The sequence below is a fragment of the Mastomys coucha genome, unplaced genomic scaffold, assembly GCF_008632895.1.
Source record: "Mastomys coucha isolate ucsf_1 unplaced genomic scaffold, UCSF_Mcou_1 pScaffold21, whole genome shotgun sequence".
NCBI lineage: Eukaryota > Metazoa > Chordata > Mammalia > Rodentia > Muridae > Mastomys > Mastomys coucha.
In genome coordinates this window covers 165,545,389-165,570,159 of record NW_022196904.1, presented here as the reverse complement: position 1 = coordinate 165,570,159, position 24,771 = coordinate 165,545,389, and the positions used below count along the sequence as shown (strand labels likewise).

General features: G+C 43.0%; 1 protein-coding gene across 2 annotated transcripts in view; it reads left to right on the top strand.

Annotated features, from left to right (window-relative positions):
* The first annotated feature begins 23,560 nt into the window (after positions 1-23,560).
* Lipa (lipase A, lysosomal acid type) overlaps positions 23,561-24,771 on the top strand; it is a 36,405-nt gene continuing 35,194 nt past the window's right edge. Inside the window, exon 1 of one of the 2 annotated variants that reach the window (XM_031390137.1) lies at positions 23,561-23,693. The gene's annotated coding sequence lies outside the window, so the exon portion shown is untranslated. The remainder of the gene's footprint in view (positions 23,694-24,771) is intronic. The other variant, XM_031390136.1, reaches the window with a different exon arrangement.

Below are 24,771 nucleotides of genomic sequence, written 5' to 3'. Positions count from 1 at the left end.
AATTCCTACTACCCTCATGTCAGCTTACAGTTGCCTATAGCTCAAGTCTCAGGAGATCTGGCACCCTTTTCTGGCCCCTGAGGGCATTAGGTATGCACATGATGCCTAGACATGCATTAAGATAAAAGTACTCATACACATAAAATAATAATTTAAAAAAATGTACTAGAAGTACCTTTCCCACCTTACAAGTATGGGGTAATTTCCATCTGTCCAGGAACCTCATGTTTATAAAATTCTTTATCACCTAGTCCACTTCAGCTCAGTCCCTGAGTTGAATGAATAGGATGGAGTCAGAAGCTCACACTCTGAGCTGTAGTGCCATCACTACCTCCCATAGTCACAGTATAATCTCTGCACATTGTGGAGAGCCTATCTATGAAGCATCTGACATACCTAGGCGTAAAACCAAGTCAACTGGTCGCCCTGGAGCTGAGAGAGGAAGTAAGATGAACATTTGGAAAACTCCTACACTTTAAAGGGCTCTAGAGTTACAGGAATAACTCCCACAATGTGACAGCCAGATCAGCAGAAATGAAACTAGGTTGCTAGCTTTCTAATTCCCAGCCTTCCTTATTACTGTGATAGTCACAGTGCAGAAAGAAAAACAGAAACTTAAAGGAATTTTGTCTCATGCGCTTGTAGCAGCTGCCTAAGCAGCTTTTGCAAGGCACTTGCTTCATTCCTTAGGTTAATAGACATTAAAGTCTACACTAAAGTCTACACGGTAGGCAGTAAGGCTGACAAAATGAGGAGAGCAAGAACAGGCTGCTGTATCCCGAGACCAGAGCCCAGGGCAGCTCCTACCGCCTCCAACATCTCCCAAAGCTGGACCTCTGTAATGGAGCTAAACACATACTTGGACCAGAGTGTGGAACTGTTAAAGGAGCCAGAGGAATGAGAGGCAGTTATAGAACTGCTGCATCAGGGAGGGGAGGAGGGAGGGGAGCGGGGAGGGGAGAGGGGATGGGAGCGGGGAGGGGAGCTCAGCGTGTTAGAAACTACAGAAATGCTTGCTCTCTGATTCCAAGCATAAAGGTAAAAATGGCTACTTTTTTTTTTCACTCTGCAAATCAAAGGACATTCTGGGGAACCATTGACACTAGCCAGCTTGACACATGTGACCCAGCTGTGTTTCTGTCCTAGCCCAGGCACTGCCCTGTGAGCCTTGCAAGTGCCTTCCAAGACAGAATGCCTTTTCACTGTGAAACGAATGTTGAGGAATACAATACATTCTTTATTTCTGGAAGGATGGCCAAAGAAATAATACCACCATTGTCATCTAATAATAGCAGCTGCTGTCAACAAATCAAATCCTTCTGCATGTATGAATGATCTCGGGGAGAAAACTCCAGGAAACTGCATCTTAACAGTAGCCATCTCTCTCATCTGAGCCTGATGCTCACCTTTTGGTTCCTTGTCAAGGCTCAAACATCTCCTTACTAGATTTCAGTATCAATAAACAGGATTATTTGTTAAACTGATGGGTCAAGAGTGAAAATCCTAAGGTACAGACATCAGTCAAAAACAGTTTTCAAAACAAACAAACAAACAAACAAACAAACATCCAGTACAGAAGGCTCTCTTTGATTGGTGTATTCCTTTTTTAGGATTGAGCAGGGCAGAGATGTGAACATCTCCCTTCGCAGAAGCACACAGTTTCCTCAGGCACCATAGACAAAGTGTGCCGTCGTCCCTCTCCATTGGGGTCATTCATCTCTGCTAGCTAAACCCAGATGATTGACAGTGATGATATCCACATATATTTATCATTTTTTCCTGAGCATTAAAAACTAAGTTTACTATGTTCTCTAGCACAAGCAATTGAAGGCAGCAAGTATGCAGATATTCTTATAGAAAAATGCAAGACCAGAGACAACCCTTTATTCTAGAGCCTTCTTCATTTTAAAATTAAAGTATATCTCAAAGGAAAAATACTGAACTCTTTTAAACACCAGCAAAGCAAACAAACAAAACCAAGCCGCATGTGTGTGTGACCTATGCTTTGCCTAATGGCCCTTAGCACACAGTCGCTGGTAGTTACTAGTTCTCATGTTTCAAGAATCCCAGGAATTTGAACCATGGCCATTATGATGTTCTGAACCCTGTTAAGGGCCAAATAATAAATATTTCCTCTGGCTTTGTGAGCAACTAGTCCAGTGTGCTGTTGCAGCATAAGAGAGCACCTGATCCAATAAAAGTCCGTTTATAGAAGCAAACAGCAAGCTATAGCTGGCCTCTGGGTGGCAGTTTGTGAGCCCTTGTTCTATGACCCTGTGTATTCCTCATGCTCAGAGTATCTTAAAGACACAAGGTCCTATCTCCTCCTGCATGGTCTTTTCATCCATTGCCTTACTCTTTTGAATAGCACATTTTTCATTTTCCTTTTGTTTTCTCGGAGTCTTCGTTAATATTTTACTTAAGTGTAAGTGTGATTCAGGCTCATGGCCTCCTGAGCTGTTGCTGCCCTGAGACTATTTAGACTGCTTGCTTTCAGCACTCCCAAATACCCTCCTCACACAGTGTTGATTATACAAGGACACAAATGCCTCATCTCATGGTGCCTGCCCCTTCTCTGGACGGCTCATTTTGAGATACTCAGTCCTTACTTCCCTACTTTTAACCTTTACCTCTCTTTTTCCTTTACCAACGTTTTGAATTCGGAAAATATTTTAAAAAGAAAAGAAGGAAGAAAGGAAGGGAGGGTGGGTGGGAGAGAGAGAGAGAGAGAGAGAGAGAGAGAGAGAGAGAGAGAGAGAGAGGAAAGAAATTTATTGTGTCCGTTCAACCTCCACAAAGAGGAATTCCTACATCAGCAGTCATTTTAAAACACCAAACCAACACCAAACCGGCAAAACACAGGGAGTAAGGGGGAGGGGGAGAGGGAGAGGGGAGAACATTACACACTAACAAGTTAATAGAATTACAGAGTTGAGAGATTGTGGGGCATTAAAAAGTTTCTGTAATTTCCGGTGCATTGTTTCTCAAATAAGCAACCGGGAACAGAAGGTAAAACAGCTGTTTTTGAAAGCCTTTGAGTGAGCTGAGGGTGGGTTCTGGATAAAAGGGCCACCCACGTATGGCTCAGGACCCAGAGTCCACCCCGCGCCCCTAGTGGACGGCCCAGGGAAACAAAAGTCTTACGACCATCTCAACTCGGTGTGTCTTTGCTGATGGGTAAAAGAACAGTAACTGCACTCAGATCAGTAGATCTGAGTACAGGGTCCCCAGTGAAGGAGTTAGAGAAAGGACCAAATGGAGCTGAGGGGTTTGCAGCCCCTTAGGACGAACAACTATGAACTAACTAGTACCCTCAGAGCTCCCAGGGTCTCAACCACCAACCAAGGACTGCACATGGAGGGGTCTGATTGTTCTGGCAGCATGTGTATAGTAGAGGATTGCAATTTGATCATCAATAGGAGGAGAAGAGCTCGGCCCTGTGAAGGTTCTGTGCCCCAGTGTAGGGGAATGCCAGGGCCAATAAGTGGGAGAGGGTGGGGCGGCAGGCATGGGGAGGGGAGAGGCAACAGGGGTTTGTTTTTGTTGTTTTTGTTTGTTTCTTTGTTTTTTGGAGGGGAAACTAGGAATGGAGAAATTTACATATAAATAAAGAAAATATCTAATAAAAAAATTAAAAAAAAAAAAAAAAAAAAGAACAGTAACTGCAGACGACCTGGACTTGCCTTTCGGCCAAATGGAGGCAAAGGGTGTGTGGCCAGTGACTATGGCTACAGCTCCCGGCAGCGCGGTGTACCCTGTACCCACACTTGGTGCTTTGCGGGAGCAACTACTAGCCAGATATTTTAGAGCTACGTATTAAAAATATCTTTGCTTCACTCTGTTTCCTACGTATTTGCAACGTTAGTCAAGTGTGGCTGGCATACCTGAATCCTTTGGGGGACTCCCCACTGTTTCCTAAAGTGAGTTCCACCTCTCTGGGTCCCCATATCATACCTCAGCTAAGTATGAAAGCCTGCACTCACCCAGGCAGCCTGGCTGTTCCCAGAGAACTTTGTTTTCAGGTGGCACTCCATCCTAGCGTTGCTTTCCTCTCACTGGGTCCTGCTACTGTCGCTAGAGGGTGCCCTTCTCCACCACCTTTAGCTTTATTATCCCTAGATGCTAAATTTGAGAGTTTGCAGCCAAAATACTTCCGGATGTGGGAGAGAGACCATTTTATTCATTCTTCCAGGAAGCTCCTCTGAATTTTCTAGCCTCTGGGCCTTGGTGTTCTAGCCAAGCTCTAGTATAGAATTCTCTTAGCGCAATGCAAGACCAGACAGGATCCTTTACTGTCTTCTTTGTTTGTTTGTTTTTCGGGACAGGGTTTCTCTGTGTAGTTCTGGCTGTCCTGGAACTCACTCTGCAGACCATGCTGGCCTCGAACTCAGAAATCAGCCTGCCTCTGCCTCCCAAATGCTGGGATTAAAGGTATTTGCCACCACTGTCCGGCTGTGCTTTCCTATTTTTAATGTTCACTAGCATTGCTACTTGAAGCAGATTAATTCACAGACATTCTGGGCAGCGAAGATAATACCTAGTTGATCTCTCAACCATTTCTAGTTTCCTAATGGTGCTAGAATCTTAGTGAGGGTCACTCTCCTGAATTTAATTCTTAGAAACTTCCTGGGATTTAAAATGAAATTGAGACTCAGCTGGCTTAGGAGATGGATCAGGGGCTTAAATCACTTGACTTTAAGCCCTAGCGTCTGAGTTGGGACATGAGTTCAATCCCGGGGAGAGTAAAAAACCAATCCCTGCAAGTGGTCCTCTGACCTCCATATAGCACCCTTGATAAATGAATGGATGAATGGATGAGTGAATGATAGAAAAATGAATCTAGATAGAATGAAATATAAATGACATTCAAAGTCCTGTAAAGGAAAGTGAGGTTCCAAGGCTAGGATGTAGTTCAGTGGCATAGCTCTTGCCCAAGTCACTGGCTTCTGTCCCTAGGACTGGAAGGGGAGAGAGAGTTTTAGCAGTGAAATGCCATTCTAACAATCCATCCTACCCTACCTGTTGCCCAGTGGTTAAACCCTTTCACATATACATCTGGTCTTGAAAGTTGATTTTCTCCTCCTCCTCCTCCTCCTCCTCTTCCTCCTCCTCCTCTTCTTCCTCCTCCTTCTCCTCTCCCTCCTCCTCCTCCTCTTCCTCCTCCTCCTTCTCTTCTTCTTCCTCCTCTTTTCCTTCTCCTTTTTCACAGAAGAGACATTTTAATCTACCAACTCCCCCTCTCCCTTCCCCTCCTCCTCCTACTCTTCTCAGAAGATGAGACATTTTAATCTACCAGTGCTACTGCACAAGGAATCATAGCTCTCAGAAGATCCCTCCAGGTCAAAGGAAGTTCCAGAAATATCTAGAGTTGCTGGTCCTCTGCCTGTGGGAACAGGGGTCAGTAGGTGGAAAAGCAGGAGCCTTCCTATCACTCATAGATCCAGTCCTGCTTACAGCTCTTGTAGTCTACCAGCTCCTCCGGCTGAAACCACAAGCTGATCTCCTTTTCTGTGCTCTCCACAGAGCCATTCCTGCCAACTTGGATGCAGATGGTCCCAGGCTTAGAGTCTGTGGGGTTGGTCTCTTTCAACATCACCCACTCTGTCTTCACAACATTCAGTCCCTCCCAGACCATAGCACCCACGGCCAACAGTGACTGTACCTTCATTGCCATCTGGCCTGATGGACTCCAGTGTGGGCTTTTGGGAGAGATCATCAATCAATTTGAACAGAAGGGATTTGGCCTTGTTGGTATGAAATTTATGTGAGCTTCTGAGAACCTAGGAACACTACATTGACTCAAAGGACCAGGACAGTCATTTCTTTGTAGGATATTTTTACAGGATCCCTTTCCGGCCAGGTAAACATGATTGCTGCCCATCTTATATGAACACTTATGTTTATTGTCCCACCCCGAACCCCAAGCCATTCTTTATGATTTTAAGAGAGGAATGTAATCACCATACTGTGGGAAGAGGTCCAGCTTCCTGTCAAGGGTTCTTAAAAGAGTTTTTCCCTGTGCTAGACTGTATAACTCATGGGGAGATACTTTAATGTGAGTGATCAAAGGAGACTCTCATTGAGTCAAGAGAGGCAGGAGCTAGGAGGGATATAGAACTAATGGGAGCAGAAGTAATAACATAAGAAAGTATGTCAGAAGAAAGTCGAAATGAAACTGAGGTCAGTGGAATATGGGGAGAATATGTTCAAAGTACAATGATTCATTCATGAAAATCACCTTACGCAGTTCCTGTATAATTCTTTTTAACTAAAATAAGTTTAGTCAGTAGAGAATATATAACAATATAAAGCAAGAAGAAAAAAATCTGACGTCAAGAGAAAAATAAAAGCACAGGAAAATGAGAATGATCAGCCTCGGAACAAGGTTGATCAGATGCATAACGAGAGGTCATGAAGAAAAAGATAAGACCAGGTTGCTCAGTGGTTAGGAGCACTGGCTGCTCTTCCAGAGGACTTGCATTCAATTCTTAGTACCCACTTGATGGCTCACACCTATCTATAACTTCAGTTTGAGGGGCTCCGGGGCCCTCTTCTGGCCTCCATGGCCACAAAGCCCTCACATGAAGCACAGACATAACATACTGGCAAAACTCATACACAGAATAATAATTTAAAAAGAGAGATATCATGAGATTAGGTAACGAATGGCTCTCAAATTGATGAAATATATCAAATAGCAGAGTCAAGGAGACTCAAGCCATAACCAGGAGAAACTCAAAAATGTTTAGTTACCAGGTTTATCATCAGGAAAGCACTCTTAGCCCCCAAACACACTATTTAATGTCTTCATCCATTAACACTCTAGATTTACTGTTCTTTAGAGCGAGGGTCCAGGTAGACCCCTAACATTCACGAGTTACAGCCATGGTCTGGTGCTCCTACTTCCCACTCACAGTACTGAAGACCTTGTGGAGGTAAGAGAGGATGACTAGGAAGGAGCCAAGGGGAAATCAAGGCTTTTGGGCCCTGACATTCTGCTGTCTGTTTTGTTCACAAAGAACAGTTCCAGGAAGAAAAGAATGAGAGGTGTTATGAAACATTTCAAAGCACTTACTAGCTGTTCCCAACTATACTTCAGTCATCAACAGGAACATATTAATGCGCCTTACCTTGACTCAATGGCTGTGATTGTTCGTAGTTAGTGGCTTGGCAATTTTGTGTTGTTCCCTTTCTAAAAAGTAATTGCGAAATGAGAAGAAATCCTAGACTCCAACTTATTAGGTTACCTGATGAAATACCAGCGAAGAGTTTACAATTTCTTTAATGGAAATTACTAGAACAGTCATGGAAATATGTTTAATATTTGAAATTAAGCTGCTGGATTTTTGAATCGGATTATTACGTTTCTTAGACAGTCCTCATGTGAGGACCTACTATTGTATAGATCTCTCTGAATGAGGTCTGACTCTGACATAAGACCCAAAGATGTCAGTCTGCTGGTCTGTGAACCACTCTCACAAGACTTATTCAACCCATGGCACAGGCAGCCATGAATGTGGGTCAACCCAACATCATGACTTACTTAAAACACAAGGTGTATATGTGCATGTGTGTGTGTGTGTGTGTGTGTGTGTGTGTGTGTGTGTGTGAGAGAGAGAGAGAGAGAGAGAGAGAGAGAGAGAGAACCAGAGAGAGATAACCAGAGAGAGATAACCAGAGAGAGACTTTGCTTTTCATAACTTGATTATATGGTTCTTGAGTGGCAACACTGTGAATGATGTCATGTCTCAGTGTCAACATTTGTGTTCCCTAGTTAGTCTCATGACATCAAAAGAATGGAGATATGAAAAAATCAAGGCATACGTGGAAAAATCTGGGATCCAAACAGGAAAAACCATTATTGAAATTCCATGATTATCATAGGGATAGTTGGGAGTGGTGTGTGAGGACATAAGTGTGTGTCTTAGGGGCAGGAGACCTTAGCGGGTGCCAAAAGGAAGTGGAGAAGTGGTGAATAGAGCTTGCCCACAGACGTCCAAGGCTATGTGGAGGTCTGTGGGGGAAGGATTGTCAGAGGTCCAGTCCCACTCAGCTCTTACCTCAGTGCTCATGAAGTCCTTTGCAGCTGTCAGATGGTATGCTCTGAGTTTTATTTTAGAAAAGTTAGAATAGTGGTATGTATACTAAATGAGAGAGTTATTGATAATGCTTGCCCATAGAGACTACAGTAGCCTCAGACATTAAAAAAAAAGAGAGAGACCTGTGAACTCCCATTCCTATCACAATTCTTCTGATGCATCTAGTTAGGCAAGCAGGGTTTGGGTAAGAGAACTTCAGAATAAGAAAAGGCTTGGGAAGAGGGAATAAAAAACACCCCATGCACACCTGTTTCCCAGGGCTGCACCCTGACTTCTGTGTTCCTGAGATGGAGAACTAGAGAAACTGTGCAGGGGTCATTGAGAGTAGAATAACCTGACAGAGTATGAGATCAACTTATGGTTCTGTGAGGGGTGGGGTGGCAGCCCTAAAACAGTATAGCAGAGAGTAGGAATGGGTGTTTCCTGTGGATGAATCCCAACAAGTTCAGCCTGTTCACTGTAAACGAACATCGGGTGCACAAGTTAGAACAAGGAAGAAATGAATAAGTAGGGAATTTGCTTTGTTGTGTGCTTTTGGGAATTCTGTAAATTCCCCAATTCTTGAAAAGACTGGACTTACTAAGTATGATCATCCAGCTGACCTATCAACCTACATACAGTTGGGAGGAAGTTACAGTGAACTCCTCTGTCACATTCCCAGGGCTCATGGACTAGTGGGGACCCTATGAAAAAAGCTGAGTCAGCTTCCCGGGGCCATCATCCTTACACTCTGTTCCTTACAAAAGCCTCAAGGATTTGGCCCAGTCTCTTTCTCTCTGATTCCTTATCTATAACAGAATGAATACTATAGACAAAATAAATTGATAAGACATCCTTTCCTTTGTGTCTTCTTTGGTTTTGTTTCCTTCTACACCATGGATTGCTCTTCAGATGATAACACAACACCCACAGAAATTTGAATTATGGTGTTACAGAGGAAAGCAGGCAGATTGAATGGACAGTTAAGATGTAAGTGCAACTTCACTGAATTATAAAATATCACATAAATGTATAATAGAAATAAAATCCTTCAATAACAATCTAGTAAGGTAAAGTGACACAGAGAGACAGCTCAATAGATGTCAGGAGCAATCTATGAAAAGGTAAGGCTACTAGGACACTAGTAGGTGACTTTCTTGGAGGTGGCTCACCTTTCTGCATGGCCTAAGATGGGTGAGCTCTGAGAGGCAAAGTCCCAAGAGACTTCATCTCATGATTGCTTCTTGCAGATGGTATGTTTTTCCTGATGTGTCATTATTAAATAGCCAAAGGACTCCTGGGCATTAGCCCACCCTATTGGGCAAAATTCTTACAGATCAACAAAGATGAACTTTCATAAATTAACACTGTTTAGATGAATTAAAGATTGTATAGATTTCCTGCTTTGATTTTAGGAAAAAAATTTAAGAGATAGTTTTAGTTGTTTTGCTAGAAAGTTCTAATAAAGTCAGAATCAAAAGTAGAATGTGCCATTCCTCATAACTAGGAAGTAAAGGCTGAATAATAAGGAATACAATGAGCTTCTACAATTACACTAAAAGGAGAAATAGTGGAACAAATTCATGTTTAAGGTAAAACATTCAGGTCCAAGGATGAACTACAGGTTGCACTATCATAGGGCAAGACCATGTGAAACTCTTGCTTTGAACTTATAATGAACTTACAGAATGAAACACTGTGTTGAACTTATCCACATCCTTCTGTGATTCTCCTTTTGTGTAACATTCTATGAGGCAATTTTCTAAGAAATTTTGTCTATTAAAAGGCCAGAGAAAAGAAATACAGTGTTGGTTTGGGGTGCTCTGTCCCATCCATCCATCCATCCATCCATCCATCCATCCATCCATCCATCCACCAAATGTATACATGTATATGTCTGTTTGTCTATGTATAAATAGCATGAACACTTGTGGTGTAGATGAAACCAGCAAGGGGGCTCGTAGTTGACAGAGAAATGAACCCTAACAATTAATCCCTTACTTCATCTGCCACTGCTAAACATCATGTGTTAATTCTCTAGATTTAGCACTTATTGAATCACAAATAATAAGGTTACAGAGTAAGAGACCAGTGTATATTTACGTTTGAAGAGTTAAATCTTGGGAGCTCATTTTAAGCACAGGATAACAAGAGTTAAGTTTTTAGCACAGAACAGTAAGAAAGAGTTAAGTCTTTAGCACTTATTTAAGCGTGGAACAGTAAGAGAGAGTTAAGTCTCTGGCATTTATTAAAGCACAGAGATTTATAAAGTAAAAATAAAGCACAGAGAGATAAAGAGAAAAGAAGCCAGTGATTTTCATCCACATAATAAGCAAGAGGGTGTTAAGTCTCCAGAAGCCATCAGCTTCCAGTCCTCAGGATAGTTAGAGAGAGTTAAAAGGCTGAAGACCATCAGTCTTTTGGCCTTTGTGCAATGCTGTGGCTCACTTCAGCTCTGTTCCCTTAAGGCCTAAGGCTGGGCAGGTTCCCGGTCAGTAGGTAAAGCGTTTGCTGAGTTCGTAGCTCCAGTACTCAGGTAAAAGGCTGTGCTTGGGGTTAGAAGATAGGGGAGTGTTGGGGAAACAGATCCCTAGAACTCATTGAGACTTGTCTCAAAAACCAAAGTGGAGAGAGACTGAGGAAGACAATTGACATTGACTGCTGGCCTCTACATATGGACACATGACAGGTACATCCACACACACATACCTGCATGAATATACATATCACACACACACACACACACACACACACACAAATATATGCACATACATACACAAATACACATATACATGGATGAATGAATGAATGAATTAAAAAGACAAGAATTTCCACATCCATAAAAAATAAAGTTACCGAAGAGGTTAGAGGTTTTGTAGGCTGCACATAAAGGCACCCTAGATTGTCCACCACCCATGTCAGTGATTTTACAAATCAAGAGCAACAGAGGGCTCTGCATCATTATCTCCTGAGCTGTGGCTTGACTTCTTCGCTTTCAAGGCTTGACTCAGTTTCCCTCTTCTTTATGATAAAATGAATCATGGTCTGTTGACAGCTAAACTTTGAGAAAGAATGGGTAAATTGAAATGTAAGCCACAGCAATAAACCAGGATTCAATACAAGGGTAGACTGCCAAACCATACCAGGAAGTGAATTACAGTGCAATGATTTTCACACGTTTGCTCAAGCCCAGGCCTTTTAAAATGACTTTATAGTGATATAAACCACATGCCCCAAACCTCGTGCTTTCTAGTGGGTTTTCATTTTCTAAGAAGCATGGCTTAATCATCCCATTATCTACTTAATTTAATTCCATGCTATTCTTATCACTGTCCAAACAAATTCCACCCCATTAGTAGCCAATCCCCATTTCATTCTTATCCTTGTCTCTGTAACGAGTAATCTGCCCTTTGTATCCATGGATCCACCTCTTCTGGACGTTTCCCAGAGATGGAGTCAGGCAATCTGTGGGCTTCTCAAGGGTCATCTGGAGGGTAGCTGGGGTCAGTGCTTTATTCTGTTTTTTTTATTGCCAAATACCTACTACGTGGATACATTGTATGTAATTTCCTGTTCATCAGGTGATGGGCATTTGAGTAGTTTCCAGGCTCAGCTACTTCAAATAATGTTGCCATGAACATGCACAGACAGGTCTTGATGTGTGCAAACACTTTTCCCTTAAGTGTATCCTTAGGAGTAGGCGTGCTGAGTTCTGCACTGACTCCAAGTGCAGCCTTTTGAGGACTTCTCAGACTATTTTCAGGCAGCATTTTTAAAACTAGGATTATCTCACTGTAAAGAGAACAAAATGTTAACAGTTATTGGGTGTTTGTTTGTGCCAGGCACCACTGTGCTGCTTTATGTGGGCATTCTTTTAAAAACATTATGACGGAGAGCTTACGGCCAGTTCGCCCTATCTGTGTGTTCTACAACTTTATTTTTTAACTGAATATAGATTAAAAATATTTAAAAGTTGAATTTGTGCTGAATGAATGTGTACAGAAGTTTCACTTGTCACTGAATTGTTTCCTAAATAGTGCAGTATGACAGCTTTCTATATAAGCATTTACTTTGTAATAGGTGTCTGTAAATACATTTGAGATCATTCAAAGTATATGGAAGGTCACAGTTGGTCATTTACAAATACTATGCATTTTTATAAGGATTTGGGCAGGTTTAAAGTTTGATATTCATCAGGGCTCTAGGAATGAGTCTCCCATGGAATCTGTGGGACAAATGTACTCATGATTGCCTTAAGAGGTAGGTGACAAAGGTAAGAAACGTTGGTGCTATATACTTCTGTTCAAATCACCTCTCAGCAATGATGCCTTTAGAGGCAGCATCTAAAACTGGTAGCTTTAACAAACTAAGTGACTCCAAATGACCTGCGTCAGGCATTTTCTCTGTGTCAAGCCTCGGCTGCATAAAAGGAACCCAGCACAGGAAATGCTACTGGAATCAGTATATTCAGCAAAAACTGTTATAAGTGACTGACAGAATTCTAGTTTTCACACACGTCTGGGAATAGTAATTTTGAGAACAATCTTCTCTTTTTTGCACAAATTAGAAAGTTCAAAGCACTTAGTAACTTGAAATGGGCAGAATTGCTTTACAATAAAAAAGTGACAAAAACTTAAAAAAAAATTCAGGCTAAATATATACATACCTAATCAATGGCTATAAACAATTTCCACTTTTTCTTTCAGATAATATTCTTAGAGCTGGACATAAATTGCTTTCTATCTCAGAAATATATACAAATCAAGTGACATAATTAGTCAGAATAAATCAAGAGAAACTCATACTCATATAGTTACAATCCTAAGAAATGAGACACAGAATTTTATATATAAAATGCTTTGTTGTAGTAAAAATTAAGTAATTACATGCCAAAATTTGTCTGTACACACCACACACACACAAAAAAAAACCACACACACACACACTGGTTTCCAGAGATTTTTCTCTTATTGGTAAACTTCTTGTATATTGTTTTTGTTTCAATGCTTTTCTATTATTATTCAATTACTTTGGCTCACTTGTGGGATGGCACATGCTCCATATGGAATTAAATGATAGTAACTCTTAGGAACGGTATCGGCTAAGGACCCCAGGACCAAGTTCTCAGCACAAAGAGGATTGATTTGCCCCAGAAGGACAGAGGGCAGGGAATAAGAGACAAAGGCAGGGATACAGAGTGAGGGGACAACACGGGAGAGAGAAATTACATTCCCAAAGCTGGCCACCAAGCTCCATTTCCTATTTGGTCACTTCCTCCTCCTGCGGCTGACTACCAATATCCAGTTATCAAAGTATTGAAGTCCAGCAATCAAAAATCCCATTGGCTCACCTAACTAATATGCTCAACTAAAACCAGACACCTCATCCTAGTGCAGTGTGTACACAGATCCTGAAGCTTCTCATGTCATTTATTGTACTTGGATGCATATACTGACTCCAGATAAGTTGGTGAAAAACAAATTGCAAACACATTAATCAGAAAGAATATTTTCAACAACTTTAAAAAAAAAATCCATTGGTAATTTGTCCCAGAGGGCACAAGGGGCTGCCTCTGGATAGAGAGGAGACAGACGTGGCACACAGGAAAATGGCAGTTTATAAAGGAAAGGGGGGAAACCGCCTCTTAGGATAAGACATTTGATTTTGGTTTGTTTTTTTTCGAGACAGGGTTTCTCTGTGTAGCCCCGGCTGTCCTGGAACTCACTCTGTAGACCAGGCTGGCCTCAAACCCAGAAATCCGTCTGCCTCTGCCTCCCAAGTGCTGAGATTAAAGGCATGGGCCACTACTGCCTGGCCAAGATATTTGATTTTGATTGGGTATGTTAATTAGGTGAGGCAAAGGGGACTTTGATTGCTGGACTTTAATATTTTGATAGCTCGATCTTGGTAGTCACTCTCAGGCAGAGGAAATGGCCAAATAAGAAGATGGACCTTGGGGGCTAGTTTTAGGAATGTAATCTAATGGCTTTTTAGCAATTAGGTAGAAGGAATGGGGAACAGAGAAAGACCTGCCAGAGTTATGCTCGACTCTTGAGCTGGTCCAAGTCCCTTCACTAACAGATCAGAAGCTATTTAAACACATTTCAAGTGTTCTTATTTATCCTTATAAATATTAAGGATAAAAATTATGCTTAATAGTTTTTCCATGTTTAGTGTGTGGGTAAACATGTATGTGTGTGTGTTTACTGTATGTGCTAGCACTTGTAGAGGTCAGAGGCCAGACAACTTCTCAGAGCCTGTTCTCCTATTTTGCTTTGTGTATTCCTGGGATTGAACTAAGGTCATTAGGCCCCTGGCAAGAATCTTTACCCATTAAGCCAGCTCATTAGCCCTGTGTTAAATATAATGCATGGTAATAAACATTTCATTGGCATCCTTAAAAAACATATTAGGTGAGTACTCTCATAATCTCCATTTTACAGAAAAGATGCCAAGAAATGGAAACATCGAGAAATGCATTAGCTGTTGTAGAAAAACGTGCACAGTTCCCATTAAATTGCCATAAAAAGTTGCTGAAAATATTCTTTCTGACTAATGTGTTAGCAATTTGATTTTTACCTAACAATATATTTTTCACCAATTTATGTGGAATCATGTGGTAAAAGACATGAGAAGCTGCAGAAACTAGTTTCATGTGAAATAGTGTTCAAGATGAACCTTAGAAGCTGGTGTAGAGCAGGCTGGGAGATTGGAGAGTGTATAGGATGGACTATGGACTGGATGAACATGTAGACGGCATAACATAAGAGGTGGCTTCACAGAGGCAGAAACATGTTACACATGATAGTTTAGAGTCAAAGAGAACATTTGGCCAGGAAAGTGATGAAGATGTAAACAAGAGCATAGCATGAAGACCCCATCAACCCAGGGATGGGCAGGTATCCTTCAAAGCATGGTGGATGGCAGAAAGAACAAGTATGGATGGTAAGGGGAGGTGGCAGTTGTAAGAGCCCCAGAACTCTTGTCCTACATGGCACTTGCTGTTTGGCACATTGTCATCATGTGTGATAAGGTCCCAGTCCCTTTTTATGTAATTTCAAGAGAAGTTGGGCTGAGATATTTCATATACACTCTTTTGACCTTTAATTGTTAAATGTTAAATCCAAATTTCCAGAACACTTTAAAGGCTTGATTAAGCTGGCACATGAAACCCATCTGAGGGCTCCTGGGAGTGCTGTCCGATTGGACATGGTGCTCAGGTACATTTCTGTGAAGATCACTTAAGGCAAAGGCTTATTCATTAGCTCAGGACTAGGTCTTCAGAGTGCATTCATAGCTATTGCTGAAGAGAATCAAAGGGAGTTTTGTGCTAGGAATTAATGGACTCTTACTCAGAAATGTCTAGAAGTTCTCCTGGCTTGTAACTATTGTGCCATGGCTTGTAACTATTGGCTAATTAACAGGAAGTAAGTGGCAGGCCCAGAATAGTACAAAGAGGTTGCTTTGGCTTCCTGTTTTACACATCAAAACTTGCACAGTCCTGACTTCCACTACACCATTTTCTCTTATAGCCCTTCCTCCCCACACCCTACCCTGCTACATCACCATCTCTTTGTAATTTGTTTTATTTGGTTGTTTCATCTATACTCTAAGAATGATTTCATCAGAACTTGCAACAGGAAAGAAAGGAAGAAAAAAAAAGATGCCTCCCTTTGGGAGGGAGGGCAGTCACTAGTCACAGAGGTAGTGTGCCCTGAATTCTTAAGCACTGAAATGTGTGTAAGGCTGAAGGTCGTGCGAGAGGGTTGTTTGGGAACAGCCAACCTAGACAATGGTCTAGTAAGATACCAGGTCTCAGAGTACCAGGGTAGGACATGATGTCTTTGAGACTTAAAAGTAGAATCGCGGCTTTTTTTGGGGGGGGGGAGCTTTTGCCTTTTTCTGGCAGAGAAGGGTCCGACCATCTTCAAGTGTGTTGTCGTTGTTGTTGGTTGGTTGGTTTTGTTTTGTTTTCATCCATTCTTCCCCAGTTTCCTGAGACAAGTCAAGATTTCATTCATCCTAGGCTCATAGGAGGATGCTTTTGAACTTCTGATACTCCTGCTTCCACCTCCTGGGTGCTGGGATGGCAGATGTGGTGCCATCACACCTGATTTGTAGAGTGCTAGAGAGTGCACTCAGAGTTTTGTGCATGCTAGGCAAATATTGCCAGTGGAATCCCCTCCCTCCCTGCCCCAGTCACTTTTAACCTTTTAGAAATGTCCCAGGCTGTGACTCTGTTCACTTTCCTGTGCAGGCCAGGAGAGAGGACTTCTGTGGAAAACTGGGACTCAACATGCCCAGTCGTCACACCTCTAGCTCAGTACTCTGGGGTTCAGTTCAGCCTCAGACTGTGTGTCTCATCTGCAGAAGGAGAAAGACAACCTGTGGAGGGGTTACTGCTTCTGCAAGGTAATGCATAGAAAGTGCTTGGACTTGTTTCTGTGTCACAGGGAGTACTCAGTAAGTGATAATTATTGGCATTTTTAAATTTAAAAAAGGTTACACTTACTTATTTGCTCTCTCTCTTACGTGTATGTGTGTGTGTGTATGTGTGTGTGTGTGTGTGTGTGTGTGTGTGTGTGTGTGTGTGTGTGTTCATGCACTCATTTATGGAGCTCAGACAATAAGTTTTAGAAGTCAGTTCCATCCTTTCCCTGTATGGGTTCTTAAGATCAAGCTCAGGTCATTTGGCTCAGTACTAAGCACTCCTTACCTGCTAAGGACAATGTGCCAACATATGCTTGCACATCATCTATTAATTCTCTAATCTTTGTCTCCTCATCCTAGCAATTCCACGGCCTCATGCACTCTCCTAATACTATTTATTTCTAGCTCACATATAAGCCTTCCTCCTATAAGATATATCCATCTATCATTTGCATGCTTTTATAGATTCCTTCTTTTCCTATCCATGCCTTTTTCTCTTGAGTCTGCTTTAAGCCTCTATCCTTGATGTCCCCAAGTTCACCCTGGCTAATGAATGCAGGAACCATTGGACCAGAGGGTACATGCACCTTCTCATATAATTCCAAGTTCAAGGCCAAGTCTTGCAGTGAGCAGTTTCTGCAGAGGACAATGTAGGCTTTTGTGGCCTCTGTGGTTATATTGTCTAGATTCATTCCCATGGCCCAACAGGCCAAGCAGAAGGTCTATTCCTTGTTCTCCACAGCTTCATGACCACCTCTACTCCTCATTCTCGAGAACAACATCTGCTTCATTTATTATGGAGTGATTAGCTCTGAATAATGGGGGAAGTATGTTGGGTTGTATTGGTCCACGTCCGCTCCACCACCTGGCATGGTGGCTTGGGGAGGCAGAATGTGGGGAGTTTGACTGCTCTTATCCCACACTGCTGCTTCAGGTGTTGGCCTGTAGGGAAGCCCCAAATCAGGAGTTTGGGGGGATGTGGACTGTGTAGGAAAGCACAGTCTTAGGTGTGGGAAAGTTGGAGCTGGCTGGGGGTTCCTGCCTTTGACAGAGGCTGGGGCCTTGGGGTTCTCAGGCTCAAGGACATGCAGGCACCGCTGGTAGTTGCAGAAGAGCAGAGAACAGAGTCAGGGTCCTGCAGGCTGGGTTTAGTCCCAGGCAGGGGAAGATGGCGGGTGTGCAGGGGTGCTGGGGGGGGGGAGATGGCGGGAGAGGAGCTCTGGCTAATCCCAGCAGTAAAAGTCCTTGGCTTAGCGGTGGCAGGCTTGGTGGCAGTTGTGGCTGGGTGTGCAAAGGCCTTCTGCAGGAGACTAGGCTGCTGCCCTGCAGGTGAAGGCCTTCTCCATGGCTCTCCGTGGTGGATCTCTATGAAAAGAGCCAGTCCGCCAGGTGGTGGTGGCCCATGCCTTTAATCCCAGCACTTGGGAGGCAGAGGCAGGTGGGTTTCTGAGTTTGAGGCCAGCCTGGTCTACAGAGTGAGTTCCAGGACAGCCAAGGCTACACAGAGAAATCCTGTCTCGGAAAACCAAAAAAAAAAAAAAAGAGCCAGTCCATGATTCCAAACAGTTTATTGACATGGCAGAAAATGGATACATAAAAGCACACCCCACTTCTCAGGGTGGGCATGAGATCAAATACATTTTGTAGGGAGGAATGTCTGAGAAGGGAAGCTTATTGCCTAAGCCCTCCAGACCTCTAGGTACCTCATGAGCATGGAGACCTCTGTTTTGAGCCTACTTGACTGAGGTCTCTTTCCCTATTGTCTTGGTCTGAGATGTTAGAGATGAAATCATCTACATGTGGAAGGGATTGAGAGCTTCTTCCTTACATAACTGACAGCCACAAATCTCTCAATGGGGGTGCTGCAGCTACATGGCAGGGGCCTGGTACCCAGAGCAGGTGAAGCCCCTACCATCCCTTCATGGTCTTCTGGGCTTCAAACCTTACCAGGCTTCCTCCCATGGTCCATGGTCCTGTAGAACTTTATTCCCCAGAAAGAGAGACTGAAAGTAAAATAGAAGAGACAGCAGTCATAAGTACAGGTAGGATCAACACCCTGGTGATGCTCCAGGAGCAAGAACTGTGTCACACCACCTCTTATGCAGCCATGCACAGGTAGGATGAACACCCTGGTGATGCTCTGGTGATGCTCCAGGAGCAAGAACTGTGCCACACTGCCTCTTACGCAGCCATGCCAGACTGGGCACAAACTCACTATCCCTTTGGTTAAATATTAAAGAGTGGAGTATTTGGGTCAAAAAATAGGTGCCTTTGTGATTTTTATCTCCTATGGTGGTTACACCATTTTACATCCCTACCAATGGTATATGATATCCCAGTAGTTTACTCTTTCATCTGGACAAAGTCTCAGTGTACAGCTTAGTTTGGCTTGGAATTTACTGCCAACCATTTCCAAAGCAACTTTACCACTTTACCTTCTTACCAGCAGTGTGTGGGAGTTCAAAGTCCTTCTATCCTTCATCAACATTGGCCATTATCCATCTCAAAAAAAAAATTATGGCTGTCCTTTTAGGTATAAAGCAATACCTCATTACCATTCCACATGATCTTTTGAAGAGCAAACATTTTTTTAAAGACCTTTTACATTTTTTTTGTTCTTTCCTCTTTTATGGGTTACATTTTCATGTGTTGTATTTAAGCGGTCTGACTGTATTTCTATGCCATTATATGTTGGAATTTGATTTAGAAAAAATTGCAGGGCTTTACAGTTAAGAGATTGCCTTGAGTCTCAGAGGAGACTTTGAATCTTCTCCGTCGCTGTGATACACCACCACTGCCAAGGATGCCTTCAGAAGAAAGAGGTTTTATGGTTTCTGTTTTAGGTTGTTGTTGTTTAGGCTACAGCTTCAGGGGTTAGAGTCTATAATGGCAGTGACAGTGTGGTGGCAGACTGCAGGTGTCAGGAGCAGAAGGCTGAGACAGCACGCCTTGATTTACAAACACACAGAGGGAAAACTGAAAATGGGCGAGTCTTTCCTTAAAGCCTATCTCCAGTGACATACTTCCAGCAATGATGTCATCCCTCCTCAGCCTTCCCAAGGAGTGTCATCAACTGGGGACCAGGTATTCAAGAAGCCTATGCAGAATAGTCCCATTCAACCCAGCACCCTGACTAAACCCAAATCTTCTAAGCTCTCTTCTCTTTTGCACCAACCCCCTGCAGGTCTATAGCTTTGGCATCATGACCCATTTTGAATAAACTTTTCTGTGACTAGGCACGCTTGAGACCCAGCCCTCAAGGTTTCCAGTGTCGTTCTTTGCAAAGCTTAGCCTTTCTTCATTGAATTTTCGGGTCACCTTAGTAAAGAGTCATTTGGAGTCGACTCTAGTAATCATATTTTCAACAACATTAACATAAAACTAATTTTTCTCCGGCCCGGTGTGGTGTTTTTTCTTCACTTCTGAGGTGTGGTTAATGTCGAGTCAAATGCTTTAGGAAGCCCTTTCTATTCAGCCCCTCGATGCCAGTCTGCTGCCCCAGGTCTCCTGAAGTCTCCTGTCTCCGACACTAAGAGAAACTGCTGATAGTATCTGAATTTCTACTCCGGTCTGTTACCTGGGAGTTCTCAACAAGCAATCTTTTGTTCACTGTAGGGTTCACTCTCCTTGTTTTCTTTTTATTGGAGCTTGCTTTCCAACCCTGTACATTGTCCAATAGGGAACCACTGTTCCCTAAGCTGCTGGTTTTTTCCTGGTTGTGTAAGATGGGAGAGCACATCTAGTCATTGTTACTCCATCATGGCTGAAAGCAGAATTTCTAATAGTAGTATTGTTTCAGTATTTGCCAATATGTTTATAATGTGAAGTACCTATCCTGCGGCTGGGGTTATAGCTCTATTGTTTGGTTCACACGTTACAGAATGACACAAGAACATTCCCCTTGAAGTAGTTTAGACCAAGAGCAAGCCTGTGTTTGCATTCTCTCCTCTTCCTATGTCAGCTATCTGTGGACTGTGGCCTATGACCTGTCTGTGGCTTTTCTAGTGTATGTTTGATCTGACCCTGTTGTCCTCTCTGACTTGCCTACTCCTAACAAAGGACTTTGCTCTGTAATTATTGGACTGCACAAAAAAAAACATGGTACGGGAAAGGTATGAGAATATATATTTTTTAAACAGAACTTTTTTTTTTTTTGTTTTTGTTTTTTTAAGACAGGCTTTCTCTGTGTAGCCCTGGCTGTCCTGGAACTCACTCTGTAGACCAGGCTGGCCTCAAACTCAGAAATCCACCTGCCTCTGCCTCCCAAGTGCTGGGATTAAAGGCATATGTCACCACTGCCTGGCTAAACGGAACTTTTTAACAGTGTTTTACCAGGGAAACTGAAGTGGAAGAACACTTACCTGCACATGGATCCTATCAACCATATCCACATGTTGCTTCCAACATTTATGGTGCGTATTTGTTGTTTGATATTGCTATCAGACTCTAGACACCAATCATTATCATAACACACACACACACATACACACACACACACATGTACACACACATGTACACACACACACACATACTACATTACTCTACTTTAGGTCAGGGGTATGGAAGAGTACATAGTTTAAAATTAAAGTTGGACATTTAGCTTAGGTTGTAAAAGCTGATCATACGGAAAGTTCAAGGCATAGCTAGGATAGGTACATTGTCTTTTTCAAGGCAGGTTAAATTTAAGCAGGCAGAATAATCTTAAAGTAGATTATCAACTTGATTTCAAGGTCAGGCAAAAGTTCAGTCTCTCTAAAGGCAAGACTATTTTCAGAAAAGGACATGGCCACTCTATAGTCTAATACTTGCTTTGTTTTCTTTCCTGTTATTATTATAAAATGCTGACCAAACCAAATTAAGAATGAGAGGGTTTGCTTTAATTTAGAAATTCCAGTCTGTCATCAAAGAAAGTCAGGGCAGAACACAAGGAAGGAACCCAGAGGCAGGAATGGAAGTTACTGACTTGTTTCCTCTGACTTGTCCACCTAATACTTTTATATATGCTAGGCCTACCTGCCTAGGGAATGGCACTGCTTACAGTGGGCTAGTCTCTACTACATCAATTAGGAATTAAAAACAAAAAACAAAACAAAAACAAAACAAAACAAAGCAAAACAAACCAAAACAAACCCTACTAACACTTCCTCAGGCCAATAAATGGATGTGTTTTCTCAGTTGAGGTTTCCTTTTCAGAGATATGTCAAATATACAACTGAAGCTAAAAGTCTACCTTGAGCACATTCACCTCTGCCACACCACCAGCCAGCAGTTTTCTCTCCTAGCATCTGGGTTATTCACAAGTCATTGTATATAATAATGGTCTAAAGCCAGAAGTGGGTGGCTAAGATTTCCCTCACCTGGGCAGAAGAATTTCTTGGTCGTATGGGATGTTTGTTCATTCTGTCACTGACTGCAATGTAAATCTAGGTTTCCTGGATTGCGTTTTGGGTGAGGTCACTTTCTATCTCAGCGAGTTAAGGCAAAACAACCTTTCTAAACTCAGTTTCTTTTCTTTTTCTCTCTTTTTTTTCCTTTTTGCACTATTTCTTTATTTTATGTATATGAGTACATTGTCACTGTCTCCAGACACACCAGAAGAGGGCCTCAGATCCCATTACAGATGGTTGTAAGCCACCATGCGGTTGTTGAGATTTGAACTCAGGACCTCTGGAAGAGTAGTCAGTGCTCTTAACCACTGAGCCATCCCTCCAGCCCCTAAACTCAGTTTCTATTTGTGTAAAATGGAGGTGCAAGTGGTCTTATATTGAGATCCCATGGAGAGGACTTAGCATCACAATGTGTAAGATACTCAGTGGCAGGGCTCTGCTCACCAAAGTTATCCCTGGCACTTGCAGGAGTGCTCATTTGTTTTTATTTATAAGGTTCATGTGTTCTATGTCCTAGCCTTCTAAACTAAGGGTTACAACCCCACATGGGGTGTCACAAAAAATACTGGTAACACTAAAAGGCTCCTGGATGTGTAATTACCAAAAGTGGACTCAAAATCAAACATGGTGCAATGTCATGTGTTTCTGGCAGTACCTGCCTGTGTTATGCACATCACTGCCATCTAGGTTCTGTACATGCAACGTGTGCACTTTGTCCCCTGTGTGCCAACATGTACCAAAGACTGACTGCCTGAGACACCCTGTTCACATTAGTGACCGTTATGTGTTGCACATTTGCACCACATATAAAAAGTTTTCTGCTGTTATAGAAAGACAACAGTTAAATCATAGAAAGCCAAGGCCTTTAATATGTTCCCACCACCATTCCTCAGCATATGAATATAAGAGCAGTGTTCCTTGTGATTCCCCTGTGTTACAATGTTTGCTTTTAAAAGTTATTGTTTGGTTTCATGACCAAGTTTCATTAAAAAAAAGTCATAAACTGAAGTTTGGCTTGAGACAGGACAGAACTTGAGCAACTTTTGAGATGTCTCTAAAAATACTTCTGCCATTCTGTGCTATGTAATTATGGACCGCAGTGGTGTCATTGTCGACACCTATAACAACAAAATAGCAACCAATTCTGAGAACCATTTTATGTTGCGGAATGGGTCTAGCAGTATCAAGTATTCAGTCAAGATATCTTTTTGTAAAAGTAAGCACATCTGTCTCACTAGTACACCAATTTGCTTTTGTTTTGAGAAAATGGAAAAATGGTGTGTGTGTGATCATATATACTTCATATATATGATACATATCAAAGAATTGTTTTAAAATAAATTTCTTTATAATTTACTATCAAAAAATGCTTGATTTGTATACCTAGCTAGTGGAGTTTGAATGACAATTTCTGAAAGTGAAAGGGGGTCATGAGAGAAAAAAGTTTAGGATGCCCTGCTAAGTGCTAGGTATGCAGGATACCCACCAGCTTTGGAGGAGGAGGAAGCTCTGGCTGGGCTTCGAGCAGGGCTGGGCTGGGCTGGGCTGAGCCTCTTAGGCTGCCAGAAGGCGCATGCTCCTCTGGGTCTGCTTCTCCAGGGCTCTGCCGCTGGCCGGGAGGGGTGCAGACACCGGGCACTTCCCGGTGGTGGACTGCTCTGATTGGCTGTGCGAAAGGCCTGGGCTGGGTGGTGGCTCGGCCCTCCCACCGGGTCGGTGTAGGCTCGTGGTTGGCCGGGTTCTCGGCAGCTTGGAGTGTGCTCTGCTCTGGGAGGCTGAGGTTGCGGGACTCCCCCGGGTAAGTGACTGCCTCAGGCCTGGCTCTGCAGCGGGCTCGGGAGCTGGTGCCCTGCGGATCGCCAGGGCTGGGAGGGGAGGCCCCACCATGGTCTCTGGCCTCCAATTGCGCTGCTCCCGGGGTGCGTTCTATGTCGGGTACCCGAAAGGGCTTTGAGGGCGGCGATTCTGTGGGTATCAACAAGAAGTGAACTGTCCTTTCCTGGGTGCCCTCCCGCTTCCTGGACAGGCGCGGTCGACCGTCAGGGACCCTGTCCAGAGTTCTTGGACTGCTGGACATGCAGAATGCCTGATTCTCAGTCCTCTTCATTCTTTCCTCCCGTTAGCTTTCCCAGGTTTAGACAAGTGCATGGTCAACAGCAAACTTGGGTGTAGGTCCTGGTTAAAAACCCCGACGATACTGCTGTATAATCAGCTAGTCCTTTGCTTCCAGTATTTGACTTGTGTGTTCACATTATCTTGGAAAATGAGCTTAGTAGTACTGTTGAGTTGGTAGAGAAGCGGCAGACTGTAGGAGGCACTGCTGCATCGGGGCATTGCTTAGTAATTATTGAAAAACTACCCTGGACCTTTATTTTCGCCTCTCTCTGAACTGCGGAGCTGCTCCAGCCCATTTTTCAAAAGCAACATTTGTACTATTTGTGCAGGACTTGTCAGAGTCCTGGAGGTTCAAAGTTAAATCAGACTTCAGCTCTGCCCCACCCCCACTTCCTCTCTCCCATGAAATGAAGGCAGACAGATAATGAATTGGATTGTTGCAAAGCAGTAAGTACTGTGATAAAGGTGTTCTAAGCACCAGGACTAGCACACTAAACCCAGTTCAGAGCCTTATCAGACAACATCTTCTGTGAGAATTACTTGTCATGTTTATTGAGCAACAGTGCTATGTTTGGAAGAAAAACGAATGGGTGAGTAGCTGCCTCAGTCACCCCTCAGTGTGAATGTCCTTCGGAGACTGCCATGGGGGGGTGAGCCTCAGTCACCCCTCGTGTGAATGTCCTTCGGAGACTGCCATCAGGGGGGGGTGAGCCTCAATCACCCCTCAGTGTGAATGTCCCTCGGAGACTGCCATGGGGGGG